Raw genomic sequence first — 14,678 nt, 5'->3', positions numbered from 1 at the left:
TGATGTAATTATGTTAACTCCTTTATAAAATTAATAAGTGATTAGGTGTTAAAGTAAAATACTGAATGATTAGTTTACATTCCTACAAAAATGGCTATGAATTAAAACTACTGGTAAATTATCCTTTCGGTAGTTGTTGTATAAGCAGAACAATTGATTCCTTTTTGTTGTTGTTGTAGAAAAACTTAATTTTTTAATTATTTATTTTTAATTGAATTTATTAGCGTGACATGGGTTAATAACATTATACAGGTTGCAGGTATACATAATAAATCATCTGTGTATTGCATCGTGTGTTTACCACCCTCTAGTGAAGTCTCTTTCCATTACCATTCATCCCTCCTTTACCTTCCACTAGCTTCCCCAATCCCCTTGAGAGTGTCTACTGAAACACAATCAGCACTTTTCATGATTGTCCCTTTTGAACATTTTAAGCACCCAAGTTTCCAGGCACATGGAACATATGCTTTCCCTTGTAATCACTCACACCTGCACCCTCTCTGACTTGATTCTTCCTTATGCTCATGCCCATGGTCATCGTCCATTGCCTCAATCAGTCTACCATTTTGACTTACATGATTAGCTTTCTGCTTCATTTGGTTTTCAGTTTTGCTTATTTCTTTCATGCTACTCTCTCTTTCTTTCCATCTTGGTGAAAAGCTCTACTAGCCAAGCCAAGCTACCCTTGCTTTTTAGACAGGGACACATTAACCAGTCCTTTTAAAAATTGAAAATAACCCTCCTCTTCTTGGCGGGGTTCGGGCCTGCGGTCCCGGTCCCCGTAATGTACGGAGGCAGAGCGAGAGGGGTCCGGCCCCTCGGCGTCATGCCTTCGGTGCCGACGGTTGCCAGTCCTCCGGTTCTATCCTCAAGCGCCGGGACACGGAAAAAAAATTGAAAATAGGTTTTCAACACCCCCTTTAACAAATAATACAAATGTTTGATAATTGATTTTGTCACTTATGCTATAAAACATTTATCAAAACATTCTTTAAACTATCGTAGCATTCTTGAAAAGATGTTGATTCCTATGACTCCTGAAACATATTTTATGACTAGTCTCTGATGCTAATTTTACCAGAGAATTTATAAAGCACCTTGATAAATATCCCCTTAAATACATTTTACACAACTACTTTTAGTGTATCAGGGTGGAAAGCAGAGCATTTTGGGTTGTTACTACCTAATTTACCACAAATTTACAAGACTTCGAATACAGGGGCCACCTTCCAGCTTTCTAGACTCTTTGGATTAAAGTAGCTGTTTATGTACTTAAAACTCTCTTATCCCCCCAAATTTAAGATGCTATTGATGGCAACTCTCATTTTGTAAATTGCTTTAGCACCAAATCACTTAGATGTGCTGAGGTTTGAAATTGGGAACAATGGAAGAATAGAAATGACGTAGAATAGAAATCACAACCCTCTTCTAATTTTAATTTACAAACTCTGTGATTAAGTGCTATCTAATTTTTGTTAAGTTGCCTAGGGTCACTTCTTTTTTATTTTGTAAAAAATATATTTAAATGTATAAATGGAGAGGACACTTTTCTAACCTTACTATCTAAAATCCAGGGAATAGAAAATTAAGATTCCTTTGGCAACCTCTCATCTTGTCATTTTTTTCAAAATTGTAGCCTCTCATTTTTCATCATAGATTAAAATGATACAGGATTAAATAGGGCTATTAATAATGATAACATGTCACAGAAATAGCGATGATAATAATTTGTTATGGAAACAAAAGCCACAATGACCTTTTATCCAAGGTCTTAATTTGGTCCATCTGAGTAATTTCCTCAATATCCTTAAATAGGAAATTTATGTATAAAAGGTGAATTACTTGGACCTCTTCATAAGACAGTGAGTAAACACTGAAGCAGCAAAGAAATCAGAACCTTTCCCGTGGTCCTCCTCTCCTCTGTTTTCATGGCATATCTTTGATGGTTCTGTCTCTCAACATCTTTTGCCAAGATTGCTGCAATTTTCTCTTAAGAGACCACTGTTCTTCCAGATCCCCCTAGTCCCAACTTCTACCAAAGACTTCAAAAAGCTGTAGAGTGTCTCGCTGGTGTTGCTCAGTATTTGGGCATCAAGCTATGAAACAGGGGGTCATGGTTGGTTCCCAGTCCAGGCACATATCCGGGTTGGGGGCTTGATCCCCAGTAGGGGGCGTTCAGGGGCAGCTGATCAATGATTCTCTCTCATCATTGGTGTTCATGTCCCTCCCTCTCCCTTCCCCTCTGAAATAAATAGAAAAATAAACAAACAAACTAAAAAAAAAAAAGCTTCAGCGTAGTCTTCCAAAATATGTATCTGATATCCATCTCAGTTTGGAATAATTTAATCATATTCAATCACTTCCAAACCCTTTGGGATGGCTGCTCCAAACTACTCAGCCACACATCTGTCCATACACTCTATGCTCCTGTTAGCCAGAATAAAATGCCATGCTCTCATTTTCCTCTGCTCCCTGGCATAATATCTGAAAGTCTTCTTCCTTCTCTATCTGTAAAATTCCAACTCCTCCTTTAAGTCTCTGTACAAATCAGGGTTGGATTCAATATTCAAAGCCCTTCCTTGGAGAGCCTGTCCCTGTGGGAGAATGTTGCATGCCCAGCCAACTTATTCAAATAAAACTTTATGACTTGCTTTGGCGAATGAGATGTATGCAGAAGTGGCATGAAGCTTGAGTCAGCATGTGTACTCCATGGTTTGTTTGTTTCTTTGTTTCTGGAAGATGAGACTATAATCCAGTAAAGGCTATTCCATTAGCTTTTGTATATGAATGAAGATGATGTGGAGCCAGACTACAACTGGCTTGTGATAGACATGTAGAACTAAAGCCACTAAGACCTGTCTTTTGATATCACAGCATAATGATATATATAACTGGCTGGTGCATTACATATTTCTACAGTGTAATTGCTAGATTTATTGTTATTTTTGGTTATATTTCTCCCACTAACCTTTGAAGTCTTTAAAGAAAGGAACTGTGACTTTCAACTTTTTTCCTCTAGCAAATAGTTAAATGCATTGCATACAAAAGACAGGAGAAAAGTGTTTGTTTATAGAAGAATTGAGATAAAGATTTATTGTAAAATATAAGTCAACTATCCCACACTATCTCTAGGATGTAGAAAAAAACATAAACAATTAAATACCTAAGCAATAAGTGAACATTTTGGTCCTCTGCAACTGTTTATTTAGACTTGACATTTGTTTTTATTTCTTCAACATTGATTTATTATTGCAGTACTGAGAAATAATCCTGTGTGTGGGTAGGTGTCCTAGAAATTCCTTAAGTGGGGGAGGAGGGACCTAGAAATTCCTAGGAATATTAACAAAACACTCAAGAATAGGTAATGTTTATTGGGTGAAAGAAGAAATTGCTTAAATTTGGGAATAATTAATGTTCCACAAAAATTAAATTTAAGGGATATGGATGTTTGATATTATTACTATACTCATACATAATGAGCTAGTCAAATTCCTGACTCTTAAAGTAAATTAGAATTAAACTGAAACTTGTATTACCTGTCATTTTCTGGATGGTCAATATTTTCAGTTCTATCTTGTTTCTAATTGCACTCTATTTCCTTGGTTGATTGACCAGATTGAATTGAAATTTTTGGTTAACACTTTATTTGATGGCCTATTTGGACTAAGGGAAGTTTGTGTGTACCTGTGTACATATGCATGTGTTTTTTTATGCACATGGAGATTGAAATCTACAGTTTTGTCAGGTAAAACATTATATTCAGAGTGCTCAGAAAACTGTTTGCTTAACAATTAAAAATACCTTTAAAAAAGAACAGGTAAGATATAATATGGTACCAAAATAGGGCAGGTATTTTAGGTAGAGGAAGAAGGAGGCATAAACGCCCAGAACCAAGAGAAAAGCATGGAGGATGAGGTAGGACAGTGTAGATGATGAATTGAATGTGAGGTGGTAAGTGGTAAGTTCAGGACTGGTAAAGGAAAAAGATCAGAAGGCACTAACATGCTATATTAAGTAGTTTGAACATTATCACAAAATGCTTTCTGAAGAAAGCATTAAACACATTTTATTAAAGAAGTGAAAAGACCGAATTTGTGATGTAGAAATTACAATGTATGTGTATGTGGAAAATAGAGTGGGGGTGAAGACAGTAAAATCTAAAGACAAGGCCAAAGATTTTTAAATGGTGGCCTTGTGTAAAAAAGATGAGCCGAGACAAGCATATTTTCTTTCTCATTAATTTAGGAAATTAAAAGAACTTACCAACCATAGTGCAAGTTGATAATGGGAGGTCGTGATGGCAACCAAATTTGTGAGTAGACAGAGTCAGTGAAGATTAGAGACAACTGGAATGTAGAGAAACTGGTAATGAATGACAATGAGGAGTTCATGTCAATCATAGAGCGTTAGAGTGACAGTATGCATGCCTGCTGCATAGACTCTAGATCTCTCTTATCTCCAGTTCCAGCTCCCATGAGCTCCGTCTCTACCATGGCTTCTCTCCTTGGCATCAAGCAACATGCCCATCTTCTATATTCTTGCTTTCTATATGTGCTTAACCCTTTGAGTGCCAACCAATATCCTAGGAACTATGCTAAAATTGCCAAAGCATTTTGAGTTAAGGTTTTTAATTTTTTTCCCACATAAAGAGTGAACTACTAGCATCTAATAGTGACTCTGCAGGAGGAATGCGATAGCACTCCCGGCACTTTTGGTGAAAGACAGGAGGAGCGCGATCGCGCTCCCAGGCACTCTAGGGGTTAAAATAACCCATCATTTTGATACTTGAGAGTTTCTACTTCCTAGAAACAAAAAAACTTAAAACACATCCTAGATTGATAGCCATATGTAATTAATAATAATTCATATGAACTTCATCCAAGCAATCACCCAAGAGGAAGTATGGCCTATGTGATATAAAGCTTTACATGGAAGGGGAGCTGTAAAATGACCTAAAAGGAGCAGAATATTCTTTTGAAAAAGTACATGTCCTGAAACAAATATATACTTCAGCTACTGAAAAATTAATCAATATGTCCTTGTATTTCAGTCTAGGGGAGTAATTCAAATTGCACAGCTTGAGAAAAAGCACCTTGGAATATTTCCAGATGAAAGATGTTACCTTAATATCAAAGGCTATTTTTCCCCCTTTGGTATCATATATTTTCTTTTAATAAGTTTACCTGCTTCAGGGCAATAACATTTTGTTACACGTGGCAAAGTGTTTTGGTGTGTATCAAGATTCCTGTTCATTTGCTCTTGTTTGAGATCCCATGGCACGTAGTTATTTGGGGCCTGGGAGAAAAAGGATCTTGGGTGACAGAATGACAAATTGAAATATTTGACAGTCTTCGTGCAGGTTTTGTTCCCATTGGGATCTGATGTCAGTAAAACTGTGATGATTCAATTTATGTCATAGCAAACTGTATCTGCAGAACAGCCTTAAGTCACCTGGGAAATGTAGTTGCAAGTCAGTGATATATTAGAAATTTTTTTTTTTTCCTATTTACTATGGTAACATTGGTTGAAGGATTTGATGAAGGCCTGGATGGTAAAGGAAGGGGATCTTTTTCTGCAAAGCTTTATGGTCCAGGTTAGGCTGTGGGCAGTCACAGTGGTTGTTATTCCCAACAATGTGGTCCAGAGGTTGAGCACCAGAGTATAAATCATAACATCTGTTCACACACCTGGTGCAATAGGATCTTACCATTGATCATTAATTTCTATATATTTTAAATAAAACCATAGTCCTACTTTCATATTTCAGAAATTCCTATAACTATGAGTAAAGCAAAAAAAGCACATAATTCTTAGAGTTGTTAAGTGGGAGATTGTTGTAATAAATAGCAAAGCTGTGAAATAAGAGGGTACCATCTTTTCTATTTGTCAGCATATACCAGACTTAGATTATGAAATACTAAATTTCAAGTTACTGGTTATTATTTCTAGGAATTACTAGCCTCATTTCAAGAGCTCAATAGTCACATTGTCTAGTGCATCCAGGGAAGAACTGAATTTTTAATTTTAATTGAGTTCATTTTTAATACTGAGGAATGTAAAACATTTTTCTGCTAAACACAGCTTTAGTATTTTCATGGACTACATGTCACTTTGAACTTGCATTGCATAATGTATTGTCACACTGTAGTGGATGATTGGGACACATGTCACTTCCAGCAATAAACATATGTAAACATGTGGGTACAGTTTGCATGATTAAGTACAGGAAGCTATGTAATTTTTAACAATCATGATTCAAAAATCAAATGGAGCCTGTCCAGCGTGGCTCAGTGGTTGAGCATCGACCTGTGAATCAGGAGGTCATGGTTTTTCCCAGTCAAGGCATATGCCCAGGGTGCAGACTCAATCCACAGTGTAGGGGGTGCAGGAGGCAGCCAATCAATGATTCTCTCTCATCATTGATGTTTCTTTCTCTCTTTCCCTTCCTCTCTGAACACTTGGATTGCGGGAAACGAGTTAAGTCGGCTCGCGTGAATTGCGCGTACTCCGCGGGAGCCGTCTTAACTCGGTTCATATAGATTTGCGGTGGAGTGCGGGAAACGTGTAAACTCGGGCTGATTGTAACTGTGTATTACCAAATATTTGTTTGTTTGCCGTTCACAAAGATACCTACCTGCGTATGTGAACCGTTTCATACCCATACTTCGAACCCATACTTCAAAAGATATAGGCATTTTAAACTAACTCTGATTTTGCGCGGGAAACCTAAATAATTGCCCGCGCCATCTTATATTTTGGCGGGAAATTCACCCGACACCGTAGTGTTAAATCAATAAAAATATATATTTTTTAAAAATCAAATGGAGATGCAGAAGCTAGTACTGTTACCAGAATAGTATAGAGAGAGAATGTGCTATATACATTTCATGAATAAAGACAATTATAATCTGGTAAAGCAGAGCAAAATAGAAAAGCTGTGTGTTATGTAAAACTAATATGTTAAAATTGACAAAAGGGAAAATATTAAAAGACATTTTCAACAATTGGATAATGGATTTGATAAGGATTTTCCTCTCAATGCACAAACACACACACAACCTATCAACAAACTAATTGTCTAAAAGCAGAATTAACAAAAAATTTTAGACTTTCTAAGTAGTCTATCAGCTTGTAACTTTAGCCAGTTAAACATGGCTGCAATACTTACACAAAAGGAAAAGGATATATTGGAAATACAGCTGAAATATTATTTGTTATGTAATTTTGTGAAAAAATTGATAGAAAACAAAATTTTTACAAAGATCAAAAGAGCTGTAATTAAGCAACTAAATAACTTTCCATAGAAAATGAAACCTTTATAACAATATCAAAGAGTAATTGATTCATTATTTGAAAATACTCTTCTTTAACTTTAGGTGAGTCATATAAGAGACACTGCCCAGTTATCATACATTAATTTCTTCCAAATTTATGAAGAAATGCTGTTATTTTGCAAACTAAACAATAACGTTTAGGGCAGAGATATTTTGAATCTTTTACTTTTAAGAAATAAATAACTTCAGCTACAAGTGAAAAATATATTTTTATTACATAATGTTGCTCCAACTATGTTTGATCAAAAATCCAGAGTTATTGCAATTTAAAAGGAAAAGAACAGCTTCAAAGTAATTTAGTTTATTCTCAAAATGATGAAGCAGTTTTGTCAGTGTTTATACAAACAATAAAAAAGGACAAATATTTTTAATTTGATTCTATTATGGGAAAACAAGTATACTTGGAACAGACTTAGTGTGTGAATTTTATAGTTCAACTGAAAACTTCAGGAGCTTAAAATAGAGATAAGTATTTCTGAAAAATGTATCAAATTGGGATGTGATATAAGTAAAATACACATCAGATTTTGAATTTTGAGTAAAAAATGTAAAATATTTTTGTAACATAATTAATTTAATTTATTTGAGCCACAAGACCTTAATCTCTGTAGAAGCAGGGATAGAACTGATTTTTATTACTTTTATATTTCCATTACATAGTGAGAACTTTGTTTATAATAGGTATTCAACACATATTTTGAAAGAAAGGCAGTAAAGAAGGAAGGGGGGGAGAAAATAGCTTTAACAACATCCATATCTACATATCAACTTCCCTATGTTCTCATTTTAACTTCCTGTGGCTCAAATGAATATTAAGTAGATAATTCTTCAAATAAGGCATCATTATGAAATGAGATAGGTTGGCAAATATGTGAAAATATAAGTAAACCTGAGAAAACTACTCCACTCTAGAATCTAGAATTTTTAATATTTTATCTAATAAAAATTCCCTTTTCTATCTACAGCATCCAAATGAAAATTCAATCTGCAAAGGAAGTAATGAAGATGCATTTGACAACTTATTTAAGTGCATATGTGTATGTGTTTTATAAAATATCATATGTTATGTGACTTTGATGAGAGGCAAGCAAATCATTGCTTATTACTCTTTCCAGGAAGAAATGCTTTGGTTGTGAAGTGATTGCCTCTGCATTAATCTCAACAACATACGATAGGCCACAGGCAGTTTCACTAAGATAGGGAACTTATGTAAGGTCAGAGGTAAATAGGTTACATGGAATAGAACATTAGATGCCTGTATCAAGATCTCCACATAGGCTTAGGATGTAAGGGCACTGGTCAAGATTCATGTTTTTTGTGTGTATCAGACAGATTTATCACAAGCACAGTCATGAAAGCGCTAAAACAGAGGCAGAATTGGAGTCTTTTCTCCTTGCCTAATACATGCGAAAAAGAAAGAGAGAGAAAGGAGAGTGTGAGACCTGTTAGTTTGTACTTAGCCTTTTTGTCATTGATGAACAAAGGAAAAGTAACAGTTCCAGTAGCAATTAGTTAACAGACACATGAGGATGGAGCAAGGGTAATTTCTTTTATTTCAGAGGTAAAAACCACCTATGAAACTTGAATATGTAATTTTAATCCACTTAGGGGAACATATTTCTGACACAGAGTCTGATAGCCAGATATACATTACAGGTATCGGAACCCCCACCAAAGCTGGAGTCCAATGCTTGACGCCAATACTGTCCTGTGGATATATCTTGTACCACTTCTGTACTCTTGGTCTCCTATTAGAACTGGTGGCTGTCACTTAACACTGTAGACAGTTCTAGCTAGGGACATGTTTCTGTCTTTACCTGATGCTTCAACTAGGGAATGCTTTTGGCCTATGGTATTCTGCCCTTCTTAGTGATTTATAAAGGTGACCTAGGCCTATGTTAGCAGTCCTAAGCAGGAGGTGTGCTTACTACTTAAACTGCATCCAGCACAACCAGGAGTGAACTTGAGGAGGGGCGGTGAAGGATTAAAGAAAACAGACAAGAGAATATAGTTGGGACCAGGTGGATCACTGTGCCTGGATGTGGAAACAGTGACACAGCCTGTAAGCCGAAGCTTTATTTTATAGTCAGATCACACAAAGCAAAACAAGGGCAAGATGTTTACAATGTTCTTGCGAATTTCAAATCTGCTTCTTTCCTTTGTTGCCATTCTCTGAATTCTATCAAGCCTTGTTTTGGCAGCACTTGCTGCACCCCTCACAGCCCACACGCCTTAGTTACCTAGGCTTGCAGGGTGGGACTATAAGGTCAAGCTGACAACCATAGTCTTTTGTCTATAATTGTGCTGGAAGGGCTTTGCCCTCTAAGCTGGGACTTGTATGTGGCTTTGCCACAAGTCAGTCCGAGGCTTGCACCTGTTCAAATGCTGTAGCTGCTTTCCACAACTACTAAGTGGTATGGCTAGTTAGAATAATCCTCCAATTATTCCTCATCACATTACCCCAGTCCCCATAAACAAGGTACTAAAAAAATATGTTATGAATAGGATCAATGTAAAACTGACACTACTTGGATCATTTATATGTTTAAGTACTTGAGACTGTGGTCCTTTCTGTCTGATGGCACTTACCCAATTTGACATAATTTATACTGTATCCATCATGGCTACAACCACCTCTGAGTCTTTCAAAATCTGCAGGGACACTAACAGTCTTATGAAAATGGACCATTACTTGCTGATTCAACTGTCTGCTCCCAAGCACTTACTGTTTATACATAAGGCATGTCATCCGTTTTCAGATATATGAGGCATGTAATTGGAAGCAGATTTTTTATTACCAGCCATTCCATTCATTTTTTCTTAACTTAGATTTATATATAATGTTCCTCAAGGCTGACAGGATGGAGCGCGAATGATAAATGAATGACAGCATTCAACCAAAGGAATTTGATTCCATTTCCAGCGGTTCTCAACCTGTGGGTCGCGACCCCTTTGGCGGTCGAACGACCCTTCCACAGGGGTCGCCTAAGACCATCCTGCACATCAGATATTTACATTATGATTCATAACAGTAGCAACATGACAGTTATGAAGTAGCAACGAAAATAATTTTATGGTTGGGTCACAATATGAGGAACTGTATTTAAAGGGCCAGAAGGTTGAGAGCCACTGATAGGCTCTCTTGAAGAGATACAATGTAGATTTTTTTTAAAGATTTGAAAGTAATTCTTACATATGTATATAAATATACACAATGCTGATTATAAATGCATTTTGTATATATTCTAACCAGGTTTATTTCTATTTTCATTAACTTCAATTAAGTAAATAAATAATACCACTTTATAGGACAATACAGGTATCTTTGCAAACAAAACGATTGCTGGTCTAAGCATTTGATGACCTTCAGAAAATATTCCCTATAAGTTTGACCAGAGAGCAGGGTAACTGGATTAAATGTTAAGTATTATGCCTTCCATCTACACAGTGTTCACAATCAATTATGTTTTCCTGGTTATCTGTATGTTTATACATGGACCTACTATATGTATACTTAAATCATAGTTGAATCAGATTGGACTGTTAAGTCATCGTGTGTACCTTCTGTGACTTTGAAAAAGTTTAGTTTTTTAATGCTGTTTGTGTGTGTATGTGTAAGAGTGACAACAGCAGAGAGAGAGAGAGAGAGAGAGAGAGATTGGGAGAGAAAATATTGATGAGAGGAATATAAAAATATATTTACTGTGAATCAAATGAGGATGAAAATATAAATTGAAATTTTTGCATTTTTCTATGTACAAAAATTATAACTTCCACCTATGCTATCTTATTTTACCTCATTACAAATCTATATATTAGCTATTATTTTCCACATTTTACACATGTATGACAAAGCCAAGCCACAGAACTAGTAGCATGGGAAAATTTAAACCCACATATGCCTATCTGCCTAATTCTGAACCCATTATATTTATGCTATATCATGTTGTCATTTTATAGGGAATAAGTCATACTATACTTTATTAACATGGAGTAGTATCTGAAAACTTAAAAAATGTTATTTGTCGATAAAGACATAAATTTTATCTCAGATCTGTCTAAACACAAAAGCAAAAATTTCAGTGTGCCTATTTTAACAGCTTTCTTCAGAGAGAAATGAAAATGTGTCATAAAAAAAGTATATGTAGGATATAGGCTATTTGGGTCAGTAATTATTTCCAAGAATGGTTTTCTTTTTTTTTAATGTGGGTTTTCATTCATAAAGTAACAAATTTAACACAATTAGGAGAAACTAGTTTTAAATGACAGCTTGTTTCTACCAAGAAACTCTGAATATAAACAGAACCAATGACAACAGTAAAAATCAGAGTGCCTAGCTTTTAAGAATATTCTAGGCCTGCAAATAATAACTAATAAGCTTACAATAATTAAGGATGCTTTTGTTATTCTGAAAAAGAATATAGTTTTCCAGGATCCCAAAGAAAGGTAAATGGCAAGAGATGTCTGTTTCAATTTAGGGTTATAATAATTTATTTTCTTTATTGGGCAGAACTAAATTGTTAAAATATTTGTTTATTTTATAAGTGTAAAAACTTTTAAGTGCACTTTGTATTTTAAAATGCATTTCTGTCATTTGTACAAGAATATTATCATTCAGTCTGGGTAATAAAGAGCAAACAAGACTGCAGCCTTGAGGGCAATAACTTTGAAGAATATTGCAAATTTAATTTAAAATAATGGTGCTATATTTCTTATTGACATTATTTTGTAAGTGTTCACTGTGAGCTATCCTTCTTCCATGTCCTTTGCTGGTCATTGACCTTCTGTTTTGTTTTGTGTGTTTAAACCATTGCTACTAAAGGAGATGGCTAAATTTGCCATGCATTCAATGAGATATGAGAAAAATTGGCATCAAAAGGCACTTGGGTATTTTGTAAAAAATGGAGAAATGTGTCAACTCATCAGTGACCTATGCTTTCCAAACTAATATGCCTTAAAAGCATAGACAATAAGAACACATTGAGTTGTTTGGAGACTATGTCCATAAAAGACATAAGTATTTATTTTAACACTTTTACAAAGTTTTCTGACATTGAAGAACCAAGAAAATTGCTATGTCTTTCGATCATAAAAAAAAAAAAGGATTTATGCATTAGCATAAAACTGGAAGAGCAATCATAGGTTGAAACTGTTGAAACATAAAAAAGGCTGCAAGAACCAGAGAGTGAGAGGTAGGCGTGAGGTCAGGGTTACTGAGCCAAGTCTCTGCAACTGGGTCCAGAGAAACTGATGTGGCAAAGGGACAAGAAGCTGGAGATTAGGGAAGAGAGGGTGGGAGGGCAGGATTGGGTCCCAGGGAAGGACCTCAGGTAAGTGATGGAGTTGGTTCCTTTATTTTAAAAAATGGGGAGAGGGAGGAATATGCTTTTTTAAAAAATAAAAACAAAATGAGTAAGAACTGTAGATCTTTATAACCATATTGTATGAAACTTTAAGGTCCTTGGGTTTAAAGAAAGTACACTATTCTCTATCATCTTGGCTTTCTATGCTTGACTTCCCCCATGCTGGTTTTATGTTTGGAAGTTTGTTTTATTTTAGTTTTCTTTCTTTTTTATGTTAGATTCAAAGAATAACCTAAAAAAACAAATATAGGCCAATACATATCCCAGGCATGAAGAATCAAGGAAGTATGATATTCTTTTTTACTTTATTCCTTTCTTCCCACCACATTTGTATACATTCTTAGATATCTTCTCAACCAAAGTTTTTGATGACTAGGGCACCCCTTTGGATTATAACAGTTGAATTGGGGGAGGTGGGCTTCTCTCTTCTATCAACATTGAGTCTCAAGTTGAAGAGAGGCAAACTTCTTTCTGATCAAATGATAAATCTTATCAATGGGAATGATTTATTTTCAATTTTTCAACTCAATTTTTTAGACACATGCTCACTCCATTCTAATATTTTCTTCCTGTTATTTTTTCCTTTTATACCCCTGAGGCTGTGGACTATAAAACATGGTTCATTACTTTCCAATTTGGTTATGGTTTATTTATTTTATCATGTGGTTATGTATAAACTCTTTATCCTATGGTAGCTATCCAAAGACAAAATCTAACATGAAACTTATTTAGATTTTTCATGCTTTGTCACACTGGATTTTTTCTTTTAACATGCAATTCTTACCCTACAGCCCTTGGACAGAATTCAAAAGTTGTTCATAGACTCCTTTGTATATATAGTACACAAAGTTTTGTTTGATGTTTATGTAATGAATATGAAATGAGTCTACTACGCTTGGTTTCAAGTACTTTTTTAAAAAAATTCAATTAAATATAAATGTGGTTCTAATGGCCTGATTGTCTAATTTCATACTTTTGGTGGGTCCTCTTCATATTGTTAAAGTTAAGTTTCAGAGAAGAGAATTCTTAGAAAGGGATTTATTTCAGGGTAACTTTGTATGGAATGCTTGAGAGGGCTACAGGTACAGATTCTAGGGTCAGTTTCCAATTTGACTCCTTGGGTGGGCCACCAAAGGAACTGATGCCTCCAAACTCAGGAACTGCCAGTCCAGCTGCTGGTTCTAGAACCAGACCCTCCTGATTCTCAGGAATCCTCCACATTGAGGAGCCTTTTGCCAGTGCTCCCAGCTTATAACCATTATCTCACACATCAGCTAAATGGGTGCTCACAATAGGCCTTTGCTAATATTGTAGTAGGAGATGAAATGCCTGTAGGGCTGGACTTGCCCGATAAGATCATAAATATTTATGAACACAAACAACAGTGTGGTGGTAACCAGAGCCAGAGGGTGGAGGAAGAAAGGTGTCCTAATATGAGGTGACAGGAGAAGATTTGACTTTGGATGTTGGGCACATGGTGCTATATACAGATTTTGTAACTTAGTGAACCACACATGAAACCTACATGTTCATGTTGACTAATGTTACCCCAATAAAATTTAATTTAAAAAATAAATAAAATTTAAAAAGAAACGGACACTTTGGAAACACTACTCCTGCCTCAGTTTCTTTCTCCACAACTTAGGTGTCTGCACCTTATTGGCTAAGAATCTAAACCTTATTCTGAGCTCAGTTTAAAAATCTAGACAATAAAATTTCAGCCTCTCCAAAGTTCAGTGCACACTCAAACAAGGCTGCATATACATTGAACTCCAAGTCACGATACCTATCATATTTCCCCTCTTCTTTCTTATTGTGCAAAACATTTGCAGATGATGCAAGTCAAGAAAAATCCTCAAAGGTCATCTCCAAAGCTCTGTGGAAACCACCATTATGCCGAGTTTTAGAGAGCCATGTACTCCAATGGGCTTTCATTCCAGGCCTTACATATATGTGCAGTTGTCCTCATCAGTAAACCTGT

General features: G+C 35.6%; 1 non-coding gene across 1 annotated transcript; it reads left to right on the top strand.

Moving 5' to 3' along the window:
• The first annotated feature begins 738 nt into the window (after nt 1–738).
• LOC139011887 (small nucleolar RNA SNORA57) lies at nt 739–886 on the top strand. Its single transcript, XR_011471702.1, has one exon. It is a non-coding gene; the product is annotated as a small nucleolar RNA SNORA57 (small nucleolar RNA).
• Nucleotides 887–14,678: the final 13,792 nt, after the last annotated feature.

This window comes from Myotis yumanensis, unplaced genomic scaffold (genome assembly GCF_028538775.1).
Source record: "Myotis yumanensis isolate MYYU_CA2020_CCGP unplaced genomic scaffold, mMyoYum1.0.hap1 SCAF_5, whole genome shotgun sequence".
Lineage (NCBI taxonomy): Eukaryota > Metazoa > Chordata > Mammalia > Chiroptera > Vespertilionidae > Myotis > Myotis yumanensis.
The sequence above is the reverse complement of the archived record's forward strand: the minus strand, read 5'-3'. Positions and strand labels throughout refer to the sequence as shown.